Source organism: Humulus lupulus, chromosome X (genome assembly GCF_963169125.1).
Source record: "Humulus lupulus chromosome X, drHumLupu1.1, whole genome shotgun sequence".
Classification (NCBI taxonomy): domain Eukaryota; kingdom Viridiplantae; phylum Streptophyta; class Magnoliopsida; order Rosales; family Cannabaceae; genus Humulus; species Humulus lupulus.
The window spans coordinates 266,051,117-266,062,254 of record NC_084802.1 but is presented as its reverse complement, the minus strand read 5'-3'; the positions used below and the strand labels follow the sequence as shown (position 1 = coordinate 266,062,254).

Genomic DNA, 11,138 nt, shown 5'->3' with positions numbered 1-11,138 from the left:
ATGCTTTCATATGTTGAACTCGGTAACCCCTCTCCACTAATGTAGTTAGCTTAGAAATCTAGATCAATAGGTCTTTATTTTTGGTTGTAATGTAGGCTAGGCTAAAGGTATGGATGAAATAGACATTTGTAAGCTAAAACATCAACCTAGTTTGCCTTTGACCTCACAAACATATTGCCCCTCTTTTTTTTTCTTCAATAAAATGAACCCTCAAACTCACCCAATAATTCTAATTTTCCCACTTCTTTGAATACAAAACATATGCTCAATTATTACAACTACAACCTATATAAAACAACTTATTTATTTACAACACACTTTTTTTTTTCTTTTTCTCTCTCTTTTTTTTTTATTATTTTTTTTTGTATTTTTTCTGATATTTTTTTTAATAATGAAAATAAAATAACAAAAGGATTCTTAACTAAATAAAAATTGAGCATATGGATGTATATGAATAACATTGATAAACAAGAAGATGATACCCCAATTTTTACTCCCCAAACTCACACAAAATTGTTTCCAAGAAAAACTAAGCCTAAGGTTTGGTAGAGAAGAAAAAAGAGATATTCCCAAAGGAGTGGGCTATTTAATTTCATGGGTGATAAAAAAAAAATAGGCCATTAAGCTCAAGATGGGTTAACTAGGGATAATATTTAACAAGGTATGCTTGAAAGGCTCAAACGGTCCAACAAAATTGCCTAAATCCTCTCTAAATTGCTAAGCCTCCTAGGATTTCGCCTCAAGGGAATTATCGAACCAATTCTAAACACTTGAACCTTCATGCAACCTTAACTTTTCTAAGGACTTCAGAATTTTCAAGGTTGAACTATGTGCATTGATTTGGATACACACTTTCACTAAAGTTCGGTTAGCATAAAAAAATTTAAGTACTAAAGGCTCATTCACACACAAAAGCTATCATTTTTTTTTTGAATTTTTATCATTGAGCAACCCCTAAACTTAGGCACAACACTACATTCATTGATTCCATTTAACTCTAGACTCTAGACAAACTACACACTTAACCACACATAGAAATTAAGAAAATAACATAAAGTAAAACAAAAACAGCAAATCAAACACACTCCCCCCCAAACTTAGAGGAAAGCAATGTCCTCATTGCTGCCAAACACTAACAACAACAATGACAATAAACAAAACAGAACAGAAAACAAAGAGCAAAATAAACAAAACAAAACAACATAAATTGCAATAACAAAAAGGGTAAAGGGAAACTCCCTCTCACACTAGTTGCTGCCCGTAGCAGCTCCCTCATCAGAATCATCGCTCTCTTGACTGCCATACTCTTCATGAGGGTCCAGAATGTACTCGGGGAATGGAAACCAAGTGCCCAAGGCGTTAGGAAATTGTCTCTCGAGCCCATCCCGAAAGGAGCCATCATGCACCCTAGCATACTTCCAATAGGCTTGCTGATTGGCATAGACTGTATGCAGCAGGTCCATCACTTGAGTGTTCGATGGACTAATACTTGGGGCAGAACTAGAGGAGGCTGGTGCTGAAGTAGAGTGACTACTCAGATGAAGGATTTTCTGAATGCAAGCAGGACTAATGTCTTTACGATGACTGGGACCAACAGAAGTAGACAAGGGCACCCCTGCTGCCAAACACAAGTTAGAGATCAAGCATGGAAGAATAACTCTCCAGCACGTTTGTGCGAGCACTCCCTGATTTGTTGCTCAAGTATGCGCCCCACATTGATTGTTTTTCTAGCCAACAAACAGTAAAGGAGCAGAGAGCTCGAGAACGACAAGTGGGTGGTATGGGTTGTAGGCATGAAGCTGTACCGAATGAAATAAAACCAAACCGAAGCAGCGGGGGTCAGATCGCCATGCTTGCACTTATGAGCTCCTTCTTGAAGAATTTTCCACTTGATGCTAGGAGCAGCGATGACGTTCAGTACTTGGGATCTCAATCCCTGGTCCTCATTATCTAAGAATGCTGAATAGTCATCTTCCATATCTTCTAATCTGATTAGTTGGTTAATGGCAGCAGCAGAGAACGGGACAAGCTGTTCGCACACCATAACAGTCACTTGGTCTGATGAAATCAGACTAGCATAGAACTCACGAACCACTTCTTCATCGGGATTAGATTTTTGTTGACAAAAAGCTGTCCAATTTTTCTGAGCTATCACATTGGCAACATAATTCGGCAAGGCTTCTGAATTAGAGCTAGAAACCTGAAAATCTCTTTCACACATCAACTGTTTAGTGGAAAACAAATCATGGAAGCGTTGCTCAGCTTCATCACAGTGGAATTTCTTGGGTTGTCGAGCCTTGGCAGCCTTGGAACCTTTAGCTTTCGGCATGATAACGACAATGAAACACAAAAAAAATCCAAGAAAATATCACCACAGCTCTAGAACTTGACCAATAACACCACAAAATTTCAACCCCACGTTCCAATCAGTAATAAACCAGCCTATAATCTCAAGTAGACTCAACCCAAATAATCTCCTCCCCACAAAGAGAAGTTCTTCACAGTAGATCACAAGATAATACAACAGCATATCAGCAGCTCAAAGTACCAAACTCCATGAAAATTACACAATAAATTTTTCCAAGAAGACTAGTGTGAGCCAAAATATAAGAGAGTACCCTGAAATATATATGGGGAAGCTGGAGGCCGTGAATCTCGTGGATGCTTGAGTGTGGTGTTGCTGCCCATTTGGCCTAGGTGGTGCGTGGGTTCCGTGGTGGCTGGGTCACTGTTTAGAGGTCGGGGTCGAGGGTTTGAGTTCGTGGGCTAGTGAGATGGAGCTGGGGTTCGGGTCGTGTGACTAGGTGGGCTGTGGGTCCGTGGTTTGACTGGGTTCGTGGGTCGACTGGGTGGCTCGGCTGTGGGTCGTGGTGGGGTTATGGTGGGTGGGGGCTCTGGCTTTGTTGGGTTGGTTTGGCGATGGGTGGTGAGGCGGAGGCTGTGGGTTTTGTGGTGGCTGGGTTCATGATAAAGTGGGTTTGATGTGGGTTACAGGGGTGATGGTGTTTCGTGAGATGGAGAAGTCGGAGTGGGTTCTCTGGGTCGTGGTGGCTAGTTTGGGCATTGGGGTCGTGGGTCGACTGGGTGACTCGGAGGCGCGGCGGCAGGAGATGGCTGGGGTGGTGGGCTCGGCCGTGAGGTGCAGCTGAGGAGGGTTTCGGGTTGTGGCTGGAAGTGATGGTGAAACTAGGGATATGTAAAAGAATTAATTTTTCATTATGGGGGTAATTTCTAAAGTTTCCCAAATTTTCTTAAAATGTCTCAGAGCTTAAAATTTCCCAGAATTTCACCTATCTCCAATGCTGCAGCATTTCTGCAGTTACTTCCAAACCTTCCAAAATCAAATGATTCGCAAACCAGCCATAAACATCACCAAGTCCTGACCTAAAACATGTCCAAATACGCTGCAATTGACCATTAAAACTACCTGAATCCTCACAGCCACCCTAGAACATGAATTTATTCAAATCCACAACATAGACCATGAAGGAAAAAGGTGAAAAACAAGAAAAAAAAACAAAATACTATATATATAATTTGTTTGCTGCTCTCCAAATATAGCTTTAAGCACAGCAGCTCAAGAGCATGATTTTTCAAGGGTCAACCAAGGTGAGTGAGGTCTTGTTGCGGTCAACCTCACCACCCCAATAGTGTTTCAACCTCTGCCCATTAACCTTGAATTCACCTCCTTCATTTCCTCTCAACTCCACAGCCCCATGAGGATACACCTTAGTAATAGTGAATGGCCCATACCACCTAGACTTGAGCTTCCCAGGAAACAACTTGAGTCTAGAATTGAACAATAAAACTTGTTGCCCTTCCTCAAATGAACCGGGGTTGGATATGCTTGTCATGCCACCTCTTGGTCTTTTCCTTATAAAGCTTTTCATTCTCATATGAAAACAGCCGCATTTCTTCCAACTCATCAAGTTGTAACATTCTTTTCTCCCCCACAAGTTGCAAATCTAGATTGAGTTGTTGGAGTGCCCAATAAGCTCTATGTTCAAGTTCTACTGGCAAGTGACATGCTTTTACAAACACTAGGCGATAAGGAGACATCCCCAATGGAGTTTTAATGCCGTTCGATAGGCCCACAAAGCATCATACAACCTCTTAGACCAATCCTTGCGATTCGGATTCACCACCTTTTCAAGCACACCCTTTATTTCTCTATTAGACAATTCCGCTTGGCCATTGATTTGAGGATGGTATGCCATAGCCACCTTATGCTTCACACTATACTTAGCCAATAAACTAGCCAACACCTTGTTCACAAAATGGGTTCCCTCATCACTTATGATAGCCCTTGGGGTGCCAAATCTAGTGAAAATATGCTTGTGTAAAAACCCCATGACCACCTTGGAATCATTAGTCGGGTAGGCAGCGACTTCAACCCACTTAGAAACATAATCAACAGCCACCAAGATATACAAGTTGCCATATGAAGGTGGGAAGGGGCCCATGAAATCAATGCCCCACACGTCAAACAACTCAACCTCAAGGATACTAGTAAGAGGCATCTCATTTCTCCTTGAGATGTTTCCTACCCTTTGACAACGATCGCATCTTACCACATAAGCATAAGAGTCTTTAAACAAAGAAGGCCAAAAGAAACCTGATTGGAGAACCTTGGCAGCAGTGCACGCTCCCCCAAAATGACCACCACATGGAGATGCATGACAATGGAACAGAATACCCTCATCTGCTACACATCTTCTAATCATTTGATCCAAACATTGCTTATATAGAAAGGGCTCCTCCCAAAAAATAAGACTTCACATCATGCAGGAATTTCTTCCTTTGTTGGCTAGTCATCTCTGGTGGCATCAACCCACTAGTCAAATAGTTAGCAAAATCAGCAAACCAAGGGAGTTCATGAGAATGGTTAACCCCAAACACTTGTTCATCGGGGAATGTTTCTTTGATGGGGACAAGAGAGTTAGAATCTTCTTCACGCTCCATTCTTGATAAATGGTCAGCCACTTGGTTTTCTACCCCTTTTCTATCTTGAATCTCAACATCAAACTCTTGAAGCAAAAGCACCCACCGAATCAATCTGGGCTTTGCATCCTTCTTGGAAATCAAATACTTTATGGCTGAGTGATCGGTGTAGACAATCACTTTAGTTCCCACAAGATAGGAGCAAAAATTGTCGAAAGCAAAGACAATGGCTAGTAGCTCCTTCTCAATTACAGTGCAAAGACAAAGACAAGGTGCGGCTAGCATAATAAATAGAGTGAAACACCTTGTTCCTTCGCTGCCCCATCACAGCCCCAACGGCATAATCGCTAGCGTCACACATCAATTCAAAGGGCAAACTCCAATCCGGTGCAACAATGATAGAGGCTGAAATTAATCTCTCTTTCAACTCTTGAAATGCCTTCAAACATGCACCATCAAAGTGGAAAGGTGTATCCTTCTCTAAAAGATTGCAAAGTGGTTTGGAGATCTTAGAGAAGTCTTTGATGAACCTTCTGTAGAAACCGGCATGCCCAAGGAAACTCCTAATGCTCTTCACTGAATTAGGAGGTGGTAGCTTCTCAATAACTTCAATTTTTGCCTTATCAACTTCAATCCCTTGATTAGATACCTTATGCCCCAAAACAATACCTTCCTTAACCATAAAGTTACACTTTTCCAAATTAAGGACTAGGTTTGTCTCTTCACATCTCTTCAGCACCTTAGACAAGTTATTCAGACAATCATCATAAGAATCCCCGAAGACTGAAAAATCATCCATGAACACCTCTAGAAACTGCTCAACCATATCAGTAAAGATAGGCATCATACATAGCTGAAATGTAGTAGAAGCATTGCATAAACCGAAGGGCATTCTTCTAAATGCGAAGGTACCATAGGGGCAAGTGAATGTAGTCTTGTGCTGATCTTATGGGGCCACTGCTATCTGATTGTAACCAGAGTACCCATCAAGGAAGCAATAGTACTCTCTCCCAGCAAGTCTATCTAGCATCTGATCAATGAAAGTAAGAGGGAAATGATCCTTCCTAGTGGCCTTGTTTAATTTCCTATAGTCCATGCAAATCCTCCATCCAATCACAGTTCTAGTAGGAATCAACTCATTGTCTTCATTCTGCACCACTGTGATCCCACCCTTCTTTGGTACACACTGTACAGGACTCACCCATGAACTGTCAGAGATAGGATAAATAATGCCAGCATCTAACCACTTGATGATTTCTTTCTTCACTACTTCCTTCATGATAGGATTTAGTCTTCTTTGCCCCTCAACAGAACTTTTTTCACTATCTTCAAGCAAGATCTTATGCATACACAAAGAAGGACTAATACCTCGAATATCTGCAATACTCCACCCAATGGCCTTTTTGAAATTTCTCAATACTTCGAGAAACTTTTCTTCTTGATCATGGCTCAACTCTGCTAAAATAATAACAGGTAAAGTGGGTGATGGACCCAAGTAGGCATATCGCAAATGCGATGGAAAAACTTTCAGCTCCAACTCAGGTGGCTCTTCAATGGATGGTTTAGGAGCTTTGAACTCCCTAGACGACAACTCCAATGAATCAAATCGATTTCTTGTTCTTAACCCTTGAGAATTAGCCTCCAACCAAGCTAAGTACTCCTCCTCGTCTTCCTCATTGTGTGAATTGGACAACAATAACCTCTCTAATGGATCACCAACATTACTCGTCTCAAACTCCATTGATGCCAAAGAATCTACCACTGAAACCACTGAGCACTCCTCAACCTCATCAGGAAATCATATAGCTTTAAAAACATTAAAAGTCACCTTTTCATCTTGGACCCTCATAGTCAGCTCTCTCTTCTGCACATCTATTAAAGTTCTTCCTGTCACAAGAAACGGCCTCCCCAAGATAATGGGCACCTCTCTGTCTGCCTCATAGTCTAACACAATAAAATCAGCAGAGAATATGAATTTGTCTACCCTTACCAATACATCTTCAATCTTCCCATCCGGATGAGCAAGAGATCTATCTGCTAATTGAAGAGTAACTGTAGTAGGCCTAACTTCTCAAATCCCCAATTGCTTGAAAATAGACATTGGCACCAAGTTAATGCTTGCACCCAAATTGCATAAAGGCATGCCACAATAAGAATTACCAATGGTGTAGGGAATGGTGAAACTCCCAGGATCTTTCATCTTCAGTGGCAGCTTGTTTTGTAAGAATGAGCTACACTCCTTGGTAAGAGCCACTGTCTCAAATTCCCCCAATCTTCTCTTCTTTGTAAGGATGTCTTTCATGAACTTCACATAGTTGGGCATTTTCTCTAGGGCTTCGACAAGGGGAATGTTAATATGTAGCTGCCTCAAGATGTCTTGGAACTTTTAAAATTGAGAGTCCAACTTTTGCCTCTGAAAACGTTGGGGAAATGGAGGTGGCTGCCTTGTACTCGAGCTGTCTGGGAGCTGATGCTGTGGCATTCCTGCAGCATTCTGGACAGAGGCATATTTTTCTACACTAGGAATTTCAGCGTCTTTTTGAATTTCCTCATTTATTTGGATTGAAGAGGGCTCACCCTCATGCCCAGAGTTGGCCTTGGAATTCTCCAACTCCTTCCCACTTCTCAAAGTGACGGCTTTACGATGTTCTTTGCTCCTATTTCTTGGATTCTCGGTGTCACTTGGTAATGTACCATGGGTCTATGTAACGCCCTACTACCTTAGAGCCGTTACTAAGTGAGTTTAAAACAGAAATTGTGCATTTAATTGACTCAAAGTGGTTTCTAAAACCAAAAGTGTGATTAAACCAGAGTTTAAGGCTGTATTCTTTTAAAATGGTCAACGTCATTGAAAACGTTAAATATAAAACATCTGGGATCCCAAAATAAGGTTTACAAAATGTTTACAACTCAAAAATAGATTTACATTTGATCAGCTATCAAACAAATGGTTAAATACAGCCATATACAAAATGCCCCCAACCAAAGCAGTCGGGCAGGCCGAACATGTACGCGCCGCCCCCACGCTCTCCATACTCATGGCCGGTTGACTGACTCCTTGCTTTTACCTGCCACACGGAGCACCCGTGAGCCGAAGCCCAGCAAGAAAACCCAAATAACACATAACATATGCAAAACAAATAGCTGGCAATAATTCACTGACACATAGGCAAACCATCATAATAAACAAGTACGGCCATGCCGCCCCTGAGGCCTTACCAAGGCCTGGGGTTTCGGTTCTCACCGCGAGGATAACTCATGTATCCCTTGGGTCCCCTGAATATAAGCATCCCATGTGCTGTGTGTTACTTTCAGCCCCATGGCCGCCCCGGCCTACGCCGTACTCGGCCCCACGGCCGCCCCGGCCTAAGCCGTTCATTTCATCATAATCACACATATAGTACATTCAAAATAAACATTCACACACATCACGGTTCATTTAAGGTTAAGCATTTGCACGTAATACAATCCGGGGCCATGCCCTACAATCACACAGTGGGGCCATGCCCTAATCTCGGGTGTTACGGTTTTCTTACCTGTAATCCGTGCTTTCCGATGCACCACGGTCACGAGCACGGTCCTCTAGCACGAGCCTCTCCGAAATCCTAGTCACAACACACATAAAACACTTTTAATACTAACCAAACCCAAAACCACTTTCCGGGACCAATCCCGCACTCTCGGGACCTCTAAAACCTTAAAACAACACCCCGGAGGCATCCCCCGAACCCCCGGAGCTAAGACCTAAAATTGCCAAAAAAAGCTATCCTGAAAAATTGCCTTGTGCCGCGGCACCACATCCTTGTGCCGCGGCACCCATCAGGCAGAAGCTCCCTTGCCGCGGCACACAAAAACCCTGCCGCGGCACACCTTCGCAGACCCAGAATTCTGGGTTTTTCCTGCAATTTTTCCCGAGCTTTAACCTCTCCAAATCACCCCAAACCAAAACCTAAGCCCCAAAACTTAAGTCCAAACCTCATATGAACAATCTAACACCCCATAAACACTAGAATCAAATCCAAAACATCAATACACACAAGATCCACTCCTTTGATTTCAAACTCAACAACCCAAACCAAAACCCATGAAAATCTTAACTCAAGCATTAAATTCCTCAACCAACACAGAAAACAAACTTAAATAAGCATAAGATCCTTACCTCAAGAGTAGAATCCACCCTAAAAGTTCCCTTGATCTCCTTCTAAGCTTCCCACTTCAGCCCCCTTCTACACCTCTTCTTCTTTCTTCTTCTTTGCCCTAGCCTTTCTCTCCTCTTCTTTTCCTTCTCTTCTAATTTTATCAAAGCCACAAGTGAACCCAAATGCCCAAACCGTACCCCCTAAATCCCAGCTGCAAAATGTCTATTTGCCTTGCCAAAAGACCAAATTACCCCTCCTTACTAATCCTTCTAAGCTAAACCTTCAAGGGTACTTAAGTCTTAACACTTTCATTTCAATTCTACCACTTCCTATCTTAAAACTTGTTACTCACAGCAGTTACAAATGGTTACCAAAATACCAATAACTAATCACTCTTTCTAAACTCAACTTATAAGATTCCCGAAGTACCCCTAGGCTCCTCCCGAGCCGGGTACAACATCCCGTTGTGACTTTTAGACTAACTGGCTCACTAGGACCGTCTCGATGCGTGCATCCTGATAAAAACATCACACTCACATGGCACAATTCACATAGTACAATTATCACAGATATGCCCAAACATGGCCAGATTACAATCATGCTCATTCTAAGACAATCAGGTCTACATGCATACTAATTCACATAGTCATGCATCTCAATTAATCAACTAATCACATAACGTGTAATAAATCGTAATCATGCATTAAGCTCATTAAAGTCACACACAAAATCCCATTATGCCCTCCAGGCACACTTCCCCAGGCCCTTAAGCCTAAACACTGAATTTGGGTCGTTACAGTCTATTTCTAAGCTCATTAGCTAGCTGCCCAACTTGGTTTTCTAAGTTTCTCAATGATGCAGCTTGGCTTTGGATCATGGCTTCATTCTTCACTATATACTCCTTCAACATGTTCTCAAGAGAGCTAGATTGCATTGCTTGTTGTTGTGGCCTTTGTTGTGGTGCTTGTGGGGGATAACCCGGTGGGAAATTTGGTCTTGGCATAGAAGAATTGCTAGGGCCAGCCCTTTGATTACTCCACGAGAAGTTGGGATGTTGCCTCCATGATGGGTTGTAGGAATTAGAATAAGGGCTATTCCTATTTTGGTTCCCCATGTAACACACAGCTGCTGGATTGGAAGGACAATTGTCAAAAGTATGGCCCTCACCACAATACACACAAGAAATGTTCTCCATAAGCCCCATTTGTGTCCCCATGGGCTGCCCCATTGGCTGATTCATTCCCATATTAATTGTCTTGAGAATATTAGAAATAGATGAGACTTGGACTGCCAAAGAAGTGATGGCATCTACATCATGAATACCAACCACCTTTCTACCTGTAGACAATCTAGAAGTGGGCCACTGATAGTTGTTGTTGGATATCCTCTCAAGTATTTCATATGCCTCATTATAGGACTTAGCAAGAAGAGCCCCGTTCGCTGAAGCATCAACCACCATTCTAGTGTAGGCATTTAGACCATTATAAAATGTCTCCATCTGGATGCAATGAGGAATGCCATGATGAGGGCATTTGCGCAACAACTCCTTAAACCGCTCTCATGCCTCATATAAAGATTCTTCATCAAGTTGCTGAAATGAAGTAATCTCGTTGCAGAGCTTGGCATTCTTAGTGGGAGGAAAATACTTCATCAAAAACCGCTCAACCAACTCTTGCCAAGTACTCACAGAATCAGATGGCAAAGAGTTCAACCAAGCTCTGGCTCTGTCTTGCAAGGAGTATGGGAAAAACTTTAGTCTCAATGCATCCTCTGTCACTCCAGGCAACTTGAAAGAGTCACTTACTTCAATGAACAAGCGAAGGTGAAGGTGAGGATCCTTTGTTGGCATCCCACTAAACTGACCCACAGTTTGAAGCATCTGGAACATGAATGGCTTCAATTCAAACTGTGTTGCTTGAATTTCTGGTCTAACGATGCCTGGATTGAGCTCATTGAAGAGGGGGAGAGCATAGTGCCTGATAGCATGATATCTGTCATCAGCCACAATAACTGCATTTTGCCCATTGTTGGCAGCTACTCCCCCTTGAGCTACTCGAT

At 42.4% G+C, this 11,138-nt stretch overlaps 1 non-coding gene across 1 annotated transcript; it reads left to right on the top strand.

Moving 5' to 3' along the window:
- Window positions 1–10,594: 10,594 nt before the first annotated feature.
- On the top strand, window positions 10,595–10,701 carry LOC133807539 (small nucleolar RNA R71). The gene has a single exon (XR_009879445.1). It is a non-coding gene; the product is annotated as a small nucleolar RNA R71 (small nucleolar RNA).
- The last annotated feature ends 437 nt before the right edge of the window (window positions 10,702–11,138 follow it).